General features: G+C 51.7%; 1 non-coding gene and 2 pseudogenes across 1 annotated transcript; all 3 read left to right on the plus strand.

Annotated features, from left to right (window-relative positions):
* Positions 1–749: 749 nt before the first annotated feature.
* Positions 750–892, plus strand: LOC142264249 (U2 spliceosomal RNA; annotated as a pseudogene).
* Positions 893–7,123: 6,231 nt separating this feature from the next.
* LOC142264277 (U2 spliceosomal RNA) lies at positions 7,124–7,328 on the plus strand (annotated as a pseudogene).
* A 1,259-nt stretch (positions 7,329–8,587) lies between these two features.
* Positions 8,588–8,782, plus strand: LOC142264227 (U2 spliceosomal RNA). Its single transcript, XR_012730793.1, has one exon. It is a non-coding gene; the product is annotated as a U2 spliceosomal RNA (small nuclear RNA).
* The last annotated feature ends 4,537 nt before the right edge of the window (positions 8,783–13,319 follow it).

Consider the following 13,319-nt stretch of genomic DNA (forward strand, 5'->3'; position numbering starts at 1 on the left):
AATTAGTACTTTCATTAAGTATACTAAACCGGCTAATTGGGAATAGACAAACTGTAAAAAGCCCTCTGAGAAAGCCCCTCTCTAACCTTTGTTAGTAAGCTTTTCTGTAGCCTGCCTGTTGATGTATTTTCCGTTTGAACAGTGCACAACATGAAGAGACGGAACACTGGCGGCTTGTCACAATGCCCCCCGATGACATCACAATAGCGCTGCTGCCTAGAAAGCCAGCTGCGCAGTAGAAATTGCTCTTTGGGTAGGAGGGTGGGCTAGTGGAAGGAGGGGTCAAGCCGTTTTTTTCCCGGGTGGTAGGGGGATCACAGGACAAGGGATGCGGGGGGTGAGAAGGGTTCAGAGGGCAGGGTTTGGGGGCTGGGAAGTGAAGGGAAAAGATTAGGGTTTGGGGATGATGAAAGGGCTTTCTACAGGTAAGGATGGCAAAGGGTGGCAGTGACGGAAAGTCAGGCGACCTGTCCTGTCCGTCTTTTTGTATCATGAATTGGAAAGACTGCAAGGGGCAGGGGAGGTGCTTGTGCCCAAAAGGAGGAGTTATTCAGATTCATTGCAGTGGGTGGCGGCTGCAAAACGCACCATTCTTCGTGTTTTTGCTGTGCAAAGCAGCCTTTTCAAGGGTTGGCTTGGGTGACAAAATGTCTTCTGTAGGCGTGGGTTTGTCTCCCTCTCACTCTCTCTCCCTAAGATGTGTCCGGCTGAGGCCAGGGTGCCACTCGAGGCCCAAACCAATTCTGGTTATCGCTTCTCGGCCTTTTGGCTAAGATCAAGTGTAGTATCTGTTCGAAAAGGTGGTTTAAGGCTCCGGCCACCTTAGTACAATGATGCAATGCACACTGGAAGGTTGCGCTTGTTAGTACTTTGGGAGGATAGTATATCCATCTAGAGGAAACCATGGCCCTACCAGGATCGAGGCTATTAGACTGAGTAAGTGTGGGGGTTATGGTGCAATGTGCCCCAGGAATGGACACCCTGGAGGGAGTCTGAACTTGCTAGGTTGGGACCCTGGTAAGCCTCAGACTCTGTCGCACGCCGCGCCTTGCCTATTCATACTTTCCAAGCATATTGCCCTATCCCGGCCTTCTGGCTAAGAAGGGAAATTTTTATAATCCCGGTCGGAGGTCCGGTCAGCTTTGGGCTGAGAAACCAACACCCGGTTGGAGGTCCGGGTCAGCTTTGGCTGAGAAACCAACACCCGGTTGGAGGTCCGGTTAGCCTTGGGCTGAGAAACCAACACCCGGTTGGAGGTCCGGTCAGCCTTGGGCTGAGAAACCAACACCCGGTTGGAGGTCCGGTCAGCCTTGGGCTGAGAAACCAACACCGGTTGACGGTCCGGGCAGTCTCGGCTGCGAAACCAACGACTAGTAGCTCCCTACTCCACTTGGGTAAGATGCCTCGGTGGACGCTGGGAGCAACAACAAGGCTCAACCAGGCTTCGGCTTGGGGGAGCACCGAAGATCCCTGACCCTCGCTGTGGCCTTCTGGCTCGGAGGGACGGGGTTGATTTTTGGGGATCCTCTTCTCACGGAGGGGTCCACACGAATCCTAGCCTTTGCACTGTTTTTGGTGTGACTTCGGTCATGCATTTTTGCGGTGCTTTGGAAAGCTTCATTAAATCAAAATCTGTTCTTATCAGAACAAACTGAGCTAGCTACACTTGACGAGATACGATCAGGGAGACAAGCTCCGAAGCCCAGCCGAGACCGAAAGAGGGAGATCGGACGGAAGAAGAGCTTGGCAGAAAGAAGCAAGAAGACGAAGGCTCGGAGAAGACTTGGGGAGACCAGAGGAACTTCGAGGAGGAACACAGCGGGAGAAGACACCCGGAGAAGAATCCAAGATCCAGCTCCGGGAACTCAAGCAGGAACCAGCCATGGCAAGCAAGCCAGAGAAGGCAGCCAAGAAGGCTCAGGACCCAGGGACCTCCAGGAAGGCTCATCCAGAGGCTTCTTCGGCCCAAGAGGCCCCTACCTCCGACGCCAGCCAGCCGGAGGGAGCCCGGACGCCGCCTGAAAAGGCTCCAACCCTGGAGCCTTGGATGCGGCAGACGGTCGCCCTGAAGCTAAAGGCGGTGGATGGTAGGTTGCCGGACATGTCCAGCGACGTGTTCTGCAAGAAGATGATTCTGGATCAGGGCTTCTCCAGGGCGGAAACCCTGAGTGTCCAGACCTTCATGACTGGCATTTTTCTGGTAACCTTTGCCACGGTGAATGCCTGCAGGAGATACTGGGAGGCGATGAACGCAGCGATGCCGGACTCCCCTTTTCATTCTTTTTTAGGATCCTGTCCTATACAGAGGGATGAGAAGAGGATCACGGTCTCCATGCGGAACCCGCACACCCCAGGAAGAGACATCTCCACGTTCCTGGGACGTCTCTGCACAGTGGTGAGGGAGCCATCCCACATCCTTAACGGCAACGGATTCTGGACGGGTAAGTGGTCAGCAACCGTTCGACTCTACAGGGAACCAGCATCCGAGGATGGTCTCCAGCACCTGCCCCCGACATTCTCTCTGGGAAACTCCTTTGGTCTCATCTACTACCCGGACATGCCACACAACTGCAGGAAATGTGGCGGGAAAGGGCATTCGATGAAGACCTGCAAGGAGGACGCCTGCAGGGTTTGCCGGGTGACGGGACACAGCTCCAAGGACTGCCCAAAGAAGAAGACTTGCAACCTATGTGGACAGGCGGACCACCTTTACAAGGACTGCCCACAGCGGGAGAAATCCTGGGCAAGGGTTGCCGCGGTGACCCAGTATCGGGTAGTCACAGCTTCGTCGACCAAGGCAGCTACGACCAAGGCCACAGAGGCCAAGGACAAGGCGGCCAAGAACCCGGCGACCGTGGCTCCAGCCGATGCCCCAGCAGCCACGGAGTCCAGGAAAAAGGGTAAGAAAACTGTTGCCCCCTCCCTGGTCCCCCCCCCTGTCACCCCTGTCCAAACCCCTCCCCCCCCGGCCAACCCTACTGAGGATTCCACTACCTCCACCTCATTTCCCTACTCCTCAGTTGGTCTCCTCACCCCCCCCCCAAAGCCCACTCTCCCTCCCCAGACCATGAGAGCAGAGGACCTCAGCACTCTTGCACTTTTCACCGAGGAGGATTTTCCAGCTCTTGTCTCCTCAGGTACAGGCCAAAGGAAAAGGAAGGTGGAAGATAGTCCTGTCGCAGAACCTTCCAAGCTGTTCATTGTGGATCCCAATCCACCCCAGGAAGAGGAGGATGGCCTCCTCCCAGAACCGGACGTGTTGGAGCAGATGGTGGAGTCCCTTGTGGCCGAAGAAGAAATGGAGGAGTCGGAAGCCACTGAGGCACCATCCCTGCTCGATCAGCTAGAAGAAGAGGGTCTGCTGGAGATACCCTTACCAGCAGGTGCCAAAGAGGAAGAACCGCCCGACCGGAGTGGTAACTAAGGCACACCGCCTGCGCTAACTTTCTCTTTCCTCCAATGACTGCTAACATTAACATCTTTTCCATTAATGTTAGGAGCATCAGAGACAAGTTCCGACGTCAGACAATTTTTGCGTTCCTTAACACTCAGTCTAGTGATGTATTTTTCCTGCAGGAATGCTCCCTTCCCTCCTCTAGGTCCTTCAACCATCTGGCCAGGGAGTGGACCCATGGCCCATCCTACTGGTCCGGCGGAGGCGACTGTAGGTCCGCGGGGGTCGCCGTGCTGATCAGGGGAAGCGCCTTCACATTGGACTCTGTTCAGGAAATCGTCTGCGGCAGGTTACTGCTCGTGGATGGCACCTGGGCGGGAGAACCTGTCAGGTTCATCAATGTGTATGCTTCTCCTGTGAAGAGCGATCGACTGGAGCTCCTCCAAGCCCTGCGCCCTCAGCTCGCTACCGCCAGGACGGTAGTGATGGCCGGGGATTTCAACTGCCCGATTGAGGAGGATGGACGCAGTTCTGGAACGGCTGCCAAGTTGGACGTCACATCCAAACTGCTCATTGAGATGGTGACCGAAGCCTCTCTTGTGGACGTTGTTGGCTCCATCGGACACGGATCCGTGAACTATTCATGGTGCCGATCCGATGGCTCGCTGCGTTCCAGGATTGACTTTGTGTTTACCTCTCGGGCGGTTGGGCGGAGTGGGCACTCGATGGTCCCCTGCTTCTTCTCTGACCACAGAGCCATTCACTTTCAAGGTGTGCTGGGCCATGGCTTCCCCATTGGCCCGGGCTCCTGGAAGCTGAACTGCTCTCTGCTGGAAAAGGGTGAGATTCTGGAGGAGCTTAGAGCTGCCTACTCCACGTGGCGGGCCTACAAGGCGGGCTTCCAGTCTGTTTCTGACTGGTGGGAATACGTTAAACTCGAGTTCCGTTTCTTCTTTCAGGCAAAGAGTCAACAACAGGCGGGTCTGAAGAGGAGGAACTTCAGGAGACTCCAGCGTGAGCTGCGTTCCCTGCAGGACCTTCTTCGATGTGGCTGGGACGTGAGAGAGGAGCTGGAGGAGACTAAGAGGAGCCTGAAAAGGCACTTCGAGGAGGAGTCCGAGCGAATTGTCTTCCGTTCCAAAGTGGAGAACCTGGAGAAGGGTGAGAAATGTAACTCGTTCTTTTTCAGGAAACTCCACGCCGGTCACACGCCCATGAATGAACTACGAGACGAGAGTGGAAGCATGCGACGCGGGAAAGAGAACGTGATGAAGGTCGTCAGCGACTTCTACAGCGAACTCTACGCCCGCAAGGCTACTGACCCCGAGGCCGCCGATAAGTTCCTGTCAGGTATCACTAACCATCTTGACCCTGCAGACGCGGCGGCCATGGATGTTCCTCTGATGGTGGACGAGCTGCTCTCGGCCGCCAAATCCTTTAGTTCTGGCAGGACACCGGGCAGTGACGGCCTCCCAGCAGAGCTCTATGTAGCGCTGGGAGACCTAATCTGTCCGGACCTGTTAGGGCTGTATGAGGAGATGGTGGTGGAGGGCAGAATGCCTCCATCTCTGAGGGAAGGAATGGTCACGATCCTGTACAAGCGTAAAGGAGAGAGGTGCGACCTGAAGAATTGGCGTCCCATCACCCTTCTGAACGTCGACTACAAGATCCTGGCCAAGACGATGGCAACGAGATTGAAGACTGTTATCGGACGGATCATCCACCCGGATCAGACCTGCGGCATCCCCGGACGTCGCATCGCAGACAGCCTGGCTCTCATGCGGGACACGGTCGAGTACATCAAAGCCCGCCGGGTGCACGCAGCCCTGATCTCGTTGGATCAGGAAAAGGCCTTCGACCGTGTTTCCCATGAGTTCCTGGGCAAAGCTCTGCACAGGTTAGGTTTGGGTAACATGTTTTGCTTGTATGTCCAACTAATGTATTTTGATATTCACAGCTCGGTGTTGGTAAACGGCTGGAAGACTGACCCCTTCCCGGTCCTCTCAGGGGTCAGACAAGGCTGTCCTCTGTCACCTCTTCTTTTTGTTTGTGTTATAGAACTCTTTGCAGAGGCTATCCGGCGGAATGGAGAGATCAGAGGGATCACCGCACCAGGACCAGAACGCTTCGAGGTCAAGTGCTCGCTCTACATGGACGACGTGACCGTCTTCTGCGCGGACCGGCGCTCAGTCGACACCCTCGTCCAGACCTGTGAGACCTTCGGACGGGCTTCGGGAGCCAAAGTCAACTGCGGGAAGTCGGAAGCCATGCTCTTCGGGGACTGGCAGCCGGCCTCTTCCGCCCCCTTCCCTTTCAGCATCCAGCCGGATTTCATCAAGGTTCTTGGAGTCTGGTTCGGGAAGGAAGGAGCAGCCCTCAAGTCCTGGGAGGAACGCTTGACCAAGATCACCCAACGGATCGGTCTGTGGAGCCTCAGACGCCTCACCTGTGAGGGCAAAGCACTGGTCCTGCGTAACGAGGTACTGCCCGTGCTGCAGTACACGGCCCAGGCCTGGCCCCCCCTTGCCACCGTGTGCAGGGCCATTACCAGGACGGTGTTTCGTTTTGTCTGGGGATCCAAGATGGACAGAGTAAAGCGGAGCATCATGTACAAGGATCCTCGCAAGGGTGGGAAGGGCGTACCCGATATCCCCACCCTCCTGCGATCCTCCTTCGTATGTGACTGCGTTCGCCGAACTCTGCGAGTCAAGAGAGGTTCCGCGGGTGGGTCCATGTCTCGCTTCTTCCTGCTCCCCCTTTGGAGACGGTTAGGCTGGGACAAGTGGGACAGCTCCTTCCCCTACAACTGGACGGCGCCATGGTTCTACGGAGACGTGGTTCGGTTTGTGAGGGAACACCAACTGGAGGGACTCAAGCCTGATTTGTGGAAGCCAAAGACTATCCACAAACTCATCAGAGCCAAGGACGAAATGGAGAACATTCCAGGACTTCATCACGACACACTGGAGACTGTTTGGACAAACGTGTCATCGGCTGGATTGACCAACGGGCACAAGGACTTGTCATGGATGGCGATACAGGGCGGACTGCCCGTCCGGTCATTCATGCACGCCCGGAACCTGTGCAAAACCCGGTACTGCCCAAGGTGCCCCTTCGTGGAGGAAACATCGCTGCACGCCTTTTGGGACTGCCGTTTCGCACAGCGCCTGTTGGTTGCCCTGGAGGATGACCTGAGGAACTCCGTCCCCAGAGGGAGCCTATCGTACCATTCCGTACTTTATGGACTCTTCCCTGGGACTCACACCGTTGGAGCCATCCAGGAGGCTTGGCGCCTTATGAACTGCTTTAAGGACGCTATTTGGGTCGCCAGGAACCGGCTCATCTTGAAGAGGGAGAGGATGTCTATCCAGGATTGCCGCAGGCTGATCCACAGCCTGCTCAGAGACTATTCCATCATGGACAGTCCGGACGACAGCGCCGAGGAGGAGGTTTAGACCTCTTCCATGCCCCCTCCCTCCTTTTCCCGTTATGTGCGTCTTTCAATAAAGCTTCGGGCCTGTGATTTCCCCACCCTATCCCCATTTTCCCCTACCCCCATCCCCCAATCGCCGGTTCGTCGTTATTTATTGTCTAACTTTTTCTTTCAGCTTGAGTGTTATGGATAAGCATAGGAGCGTGATGTATAGTTTAGTGCGTCGTACTCTATGGCTATGTAAGAAGGATTGTATATTTCTGTGTGTACGGGGCTGCGGCACTGTACACGGTTTGTTACCTTTTTGTGAGTAGTGCATGATAATAAAGATGCTGTTAAATCAAAAAATCTGTTCTTATCAGTTTAATATCTGATACGTCCCCTATCTGGGGACCATATATTAAATGGATTTTTAGAACAGGGAGATGGAAAAAGAGCTTGCTCTGTCCACTCCACGCATTGACCTGGTATTGCAGTACCTCCAGGAACGGTGCACCCCTTCTTAACCCAGTTTCCAAAAGCAGAACTCGATTCACCTGATTCATATTAGCCCGATTAGCGAATTGAAATGAATTTTTATCTTTCACACTTTTTACTTGCTTTATTCATCCAAATGGCAAACTCCTCACCACTCAACTTCACCAACTCTGCTATGTCCCGTGCAGTATCTTGTTGTCAGTCTAATCTAGATCATGTGCAATTGAATGGAATAGATCCCTTTTGGACAAAGTGGAGTCAGCTGCTGCAGTGACCACTGGTGTGTTGCAACCTGCTGCAAAGCCTTATACCACAATATAAGGAACGTCAAATACTAAGAATGGGCGACCTATGAAAGAATTAGTACTTTCATTAAGTATACTAAACCGGCTAATTGGGAATAGACAAACTGTAAAAAGCCCTCTGAGAAAGCCCCTCTCTAACCTTTGTTAGTAAGCTTTTCTGTAGCCTGCCTGTTGATGTATTTTCCGTTTGAACAGTGCACAACATGAAGAGACGGAACACTGGCGGCTTGTCACAATGCCCCCCGATGACATCACAATAGCGCTGCTGCCTAGAAAGCCAGCTGCGCAGTAGAAATTGCTCTTTGGGTAGGAGGGTGGGCTAGTGGAAGGAGGGGTCAAGCCGTTTTTTTCCCGGGTGGTAGGGGGATCACAGGACAAGGGATGCGGGGGGTGAGAAGGGTTCAGAGGGCAGGGTTTGGGGGCTGGGAAGTGAAGGGAAAAGATTAGGGTTTGGGGATGATGAAAGGGCTTTCTACAGGTAAGGATGGCAAAGGGTGGCAGTGACGGAAAGTCAGGCGACCTGTCCTGTCCGTCTTTTTGTATCATGAATTGGAAAGACTGCAAGGGGCAGGGGAGGTGCTTGTGCCCAAAAGGAGGAGTTATTCAGATTCATTGCAGTGGGCGGCGGCTGCAAAACGCACCATTCTTCGTGTTTTTGCTGTGCAAAGCAGCCTTTTCAAGGGTTGGCTTGGGTGACAAAATGTCTTCTGTAGGCGTGGGTTTGTCTCCCTCTCACTCTCTCTCCCTAAGATGTGTCCGGCTGAGGCCAGGGTGCCACTCGAGGCCCAAACCAATTCTGGTTATCGCTTCTCGGCCTTTTGGCTAAGATCAAGTGTAGTTTGGGAGGGTACTACCTTGGTTGGTGCTGAAAGGTGCCAGGGTATTGCACAACTGCTGGCCTTGGGGGAGTGTGCATCGTAGGATGTCATAGCCCTCTTGTGACGGACAGTTACCTGGGCAACGAGAGGCGGTCACTTTATTATTTTCAAACTCATCCTTCAAAAAAAAAAAAAAAAAAAATCTGTTCTTATCAGTTTAATATCTGATACGTCCCCTATCTGGGGACCATATATTAAATGGATTTTTAGAACAGGGAGATGGAAAAAGAGCTTGCTCTGTCCACTCCACGCATTGACCTGGTATTGCAGTACCTCCAGGAACGGTGCACCCCTTCTTAACCCAGTTTCCAAAAGCAGAACTCGATTCACCTGATTCATATTAGCCCGATTAGCGAATTGAAATGAATTTTTATCTTTCACACTTTTTACTTGCTTTATTCATCCAAATGGCAAACTCCTCACCACTCAACTTCACCAACTCTGCTATGTCCCGTGCAGTATCTTGTTGTCAGTCTAATCTAGATCATGTGCAATTGAATGGAATAGATCCCTTTTGGACAAAGTGGAGTCAGCTGCTGCAGTGACCACTGGTGTGTTGCAACCTGCTGCAAAGCCTTATACCACAATATAAGGAACGTCAAATACTAAGAATGGGCGACCTATGAAAGAATTAGTACTTTCATTAAGTATACTAAACCGGCTAATTGGGAATAGACAAACTGTAAAAAGCCCTCTGAGAAAGCCCCTCTCTAACCTTTGTTAGTAAGCTTTTCTGTAGCCTGCCTGTTGATGTATTTTCCGTTTGAACAGTGCACAACATGAAGAGACGGAACACTGGCGGCTTGTCACAATGCCCCCCGATGACATCACAATAGCGCTGCTGCCTAGAAAGCCAGCTGCGCAGTAGAAATTGCTCTTTGGGTAGGAGGGTGGGCTAGTGGAAGGAGGGGTCAAGCCGTTTTTTTCCCGGGTGGTAGGGGGATCACAGGACAAGGGATGCGGGGGGTGAGAAGGGTTCAGAGGGCAGGGTTTGGGGGCTGGGAAGTGAAGGGAAAAGATTAGGGTTTGGGGATGATGAAAGGGCTTTCTACAGGTAAGGATGGCAAAGGGTGGCAGTGACGGAAAGTCAGGCGACCTGTCCTGTCCGTCTTTTTGTATCATGAATTGGAAAGACTGCAAGGGGCAGGGGAGGTGCTTGTGCCCAAAAGGAGGAGTTATTCAGATTCATTGCAGTGGGCGGCGGCTGCAAAACGCACCATTCTTCGTGTTTTTGCTGTGCAAAGCAGCCTTTTCAAGGGTTGGCTTGGGTGACAAAATGTCTTCTGTAGGCGTGGGTTTGTCTCCCTCTCACTCTCTCTCCCTAAGATGTGTCCGGCTGAGGCCAGGGTGCCACTCGAGGCCCAAACCAATTCTGGTTATCGCTTCTCGGCCTTTTGGCTGAGATCAGGTGCAGAGCTTCACTGTTTTGTGCTTGGTTTTGGCTGGAAGGTGCTCGAGGTACCCGGCTCCTTGGCCTGGGGGGATCGTCTCACCTCACGGTGGGACTTCACCCCCCTGCTGCTATTAGGGAGCCGGATTAGTCCTCGGGCAACGAGCGGTGATCCCCCGGCGAAAGGCCGAGCCCGTGAGAAACGGTAGGCTTTTTGTCAAGTTATTGCTGGTACAATGCCGTGCATTCAGCAATTTACTTCTGGCTCCGGCCAGCTTCAAAACTCGGTGAAAATCGAGGTTCCGAAAGACCACTTTGGTTGTGGAAATGGAGAGGCGTTCTACAACCGTCTGTTGCGAGACCTCTTGGGCGTAAGGAAAGAGGATGTGTACTGTCTGCAGGAGAGGGGGCAGTGCACGTACATCCTGACATTGAGGACCAAGACTGCCTGTAGCACTTTCCAAGGGCGAGTGAAGGGTGCGACCCATAACCAGCTATTGGAGGGGGTGGTTTTCACTTACCTGTATAGTGAAGGCGAGACCCCTGTGGTGGTGTACATGTACAACCCGTATGTCAGTGAGCACGACATTGAGTTGTATCTCAGGCGTTTCTGCACTTCTGTCCGTTTTGTGGGGAATGTTCACACCATTAATGATATATGGAATGGCAAACGCCGGTTTTTGGTGCGATTTAACCCAGACCCAGGGAGTTCAGAGGGCCATGTACACCCCCCCTCCACGGTTGTGCTGGGGAAGAACATTGGATACCTGTTCTACATTGGGCAACCTCGCAGATGTCGGAAGTGTGGCGGTCTTGGTCACTTGCAGCATGAGTGCAAGAACGAGAAAGTCAGTGAGTGCCATAACTGTGGTCAATGGGGTCATACCTCTAAAGATTGCACAAGTGATAAGATCTGCAGCGGATGCGGTCTGTGTACCCATCTATTTAGTAGCTGTCCGTTACGGCCTAGGCGGTCCGGGGGTCCCCAGACACCTGCGGCAAGCTCCGCAGGAGTGCCTTCCCATGCGGGTATGGCCATGACGGGGTCCCTGGTCGCTAGCTTTGCAGATGTGCTTATTGGTCGAAGGAGACCCGACCCGGTTGTGGTAAGCGCTACTGACTCAGCTCCCCCCTGTAATGCTGAGTCAGCACCCACTCCTGCAGGTAGCCAGGTTACACCTGGTGGGGAGTTGGGATCCCCCCGGAGCGGTTCTGGGGGAAGACCGAGTCAGCCTGGCTGCTCGGTAGTTCCTGATTCTATGATGGAGGCCCAGTCCGGGACCGTGACGGAGAGGGATGACAGCGTTATTGCAGACCAACCAGGTGCCCAGACGGATGTCCCCCCTGATGACCACTCTGTTGACCACCATGAGGACAAGCCAGATGCTCCCTGTGATGTTATCCAAGACGTCCAGCCAGATGTCCACCCTGATGTGCAGGGACCACCTCCGGATGACCAGGACACTTTGGACATAGTACCCCCTTGGCAGGGGGACCAGATGGACCTGAGCACCTGCGCAAAAAGAGGCCGAAATGAGCGGGACCAGGAAATGAAAAAGAGGCGGATGGGTCCTCATGTCTCCATTCCAGCCAACAGTCCGATAGGGTCAAATGTGGACCCAGAATGTGTGGACTCTGACTCCGATGATACCGGTAGTATGAACACTGTTCCATCTATATTTGATTGTTCCCATCTCTCGGACTCTGAAAGTTCTGGTCTTAACATAAACATTTAATGGCGGAAATCAAAATAGCCTCACTGAATGTGAGGAGCTTAAAAAGCCCGACCAGAAGAGTGGCCCTGTTTGCATGGCTAATGACCTTGAACTTTGACATTTTTTTCTTACAGGAATGCGCCATTGGCCATGACCTTACATACTCGGACATTAAAAAAGACTGGACCTTAGGGCCCTCTGTCTGGTTGGGGTCTAACATGAATAAGGCTGCTGGAGTGGGGATTTTATTTAAAAACAAAGATGTTAAGATTTTATCTGTCACAGAAATTTCTCCAGGCCGTGCTTTGTTAACACATGCAGTTTTTAATGGTTTTACTTGTCGTTTTATTAATATTTATGCTCCCCCTGAAAAAAATGAACGCTCCTCCCTTTTTAATGACATGCAGTTGTTTTTAACAGGTCCATCCCCTGTGGTGGTGGGAGGGGATTTTAACTGTGTGATGTTGGGAGAGGGGAGAGGAGGTGGTGACAATACCAGAAAACCAGACAAAACCTCATGTCAAGTCAAGCATATTTTATCTGATTTTAAATTGCAGGATGCCTGGAAAAAAATTCACCCGTCTGACCCAGGGTACACATGGAGTAATGGTACTGTCTCTTCCCGTATTGATTTTATTCTTCCCTCCTCAGATTCTTTTACCCCTAAATCAGCCGGACTCATGACAAATATTTTTTCAGACCACGCCCTCATATATGCAGATTTAGAATATGCAGATGAGGAGAAAGTGGGCAAACGCTCCTGGAAACTAAATACATGTTTATTACAGGATGAGGAAACCCGGGCTGCATTTATTGCTAAATATAAAATATGGAGGAGTAAGAAATGTCCAGAGCAATCCATGTCTAATTGGTGGGATGGAGTTAAGTGTCGCATACGGAATTTCTTTGTCACTGTGGGTAGGAGGCGGGCCCGGGAAAAGAGAAGGTGTTTCAGGGATCTCAATGTTAGATTGGAGACTCTCCATAAGTTAAAAGGGTGGGGAGTCCCTGGGGCGGAGGAGGACATTACCGAGTTAAAAATTGAGATCCAGAACTTTCTTGACCAAAAAGGAAAAGAGATAATATTTAATTCCCGGGTAAAACATTTGGAAGAAGATGAGACATGCTCTAGATATTTTTTTAAAAAAGTGGGGGAGAGGAAGAATTTTATACGGGAGTTGGGAGGTCAGACATCATCAAAGGGAATGCTAGAGGAGGCTTTTAACTTTTTTAGCAACCTTTTTAACCTCAAACACATTGATCAGTCTTGTTTTAATGATAACTTGATTTTTTTATCCCTCTTTTTATCCACCGAGGACCAGGACCTCCTGTCTGAGGAAATAAACATGGGGGAGGTGGAGGGAGCCCTAAAAGATTTTCAAAAAGGTAAAGCTCCAGGGTCAGACGGTCTCCCCATAGAGTTTTATCATGTTTTCTGGGATGTTATTAAAGATGATCTTATGGGAGTTTTTAATGAGGTTTTTAAAGACAATTTTATACCCTATTCTTGGAAGAAATGTGTGATTACCCTGATCTTTAAAAAAGGTGATAAGGCAAACTTAGAAAACTGGAGGCCTATCTCTCTTTTAAATACTGATTATAAGATATTGGCTAAAATTTTAAGCAGCCGTATTAAAAGTGTTATTAAAAGTGTGATTCATCCAGATCAGGTCTGCGGTATCCCCGGACGGTCCATCTGGGAGCATCTTAACCTTATACGGGACCTG

This window comes from Anomaloglossus baeobatrachus, unplaced genomic scaffold (assembly GCF_048569485.1).
Source record: "Anomaloglossus baeobatrachus isolate aAnoBae1 unplaced genomic scaffold, aAnoBae1.hap1 Scaffold_263, whole genome shotgun sequence".
NCBI classification, from domain to species: Eukaryota; Metazoa; Chordata; class Amphibia; order Anura; family Aromobatidae; genus Anomaloglossus; species Anomaloglossus baeobatrachus.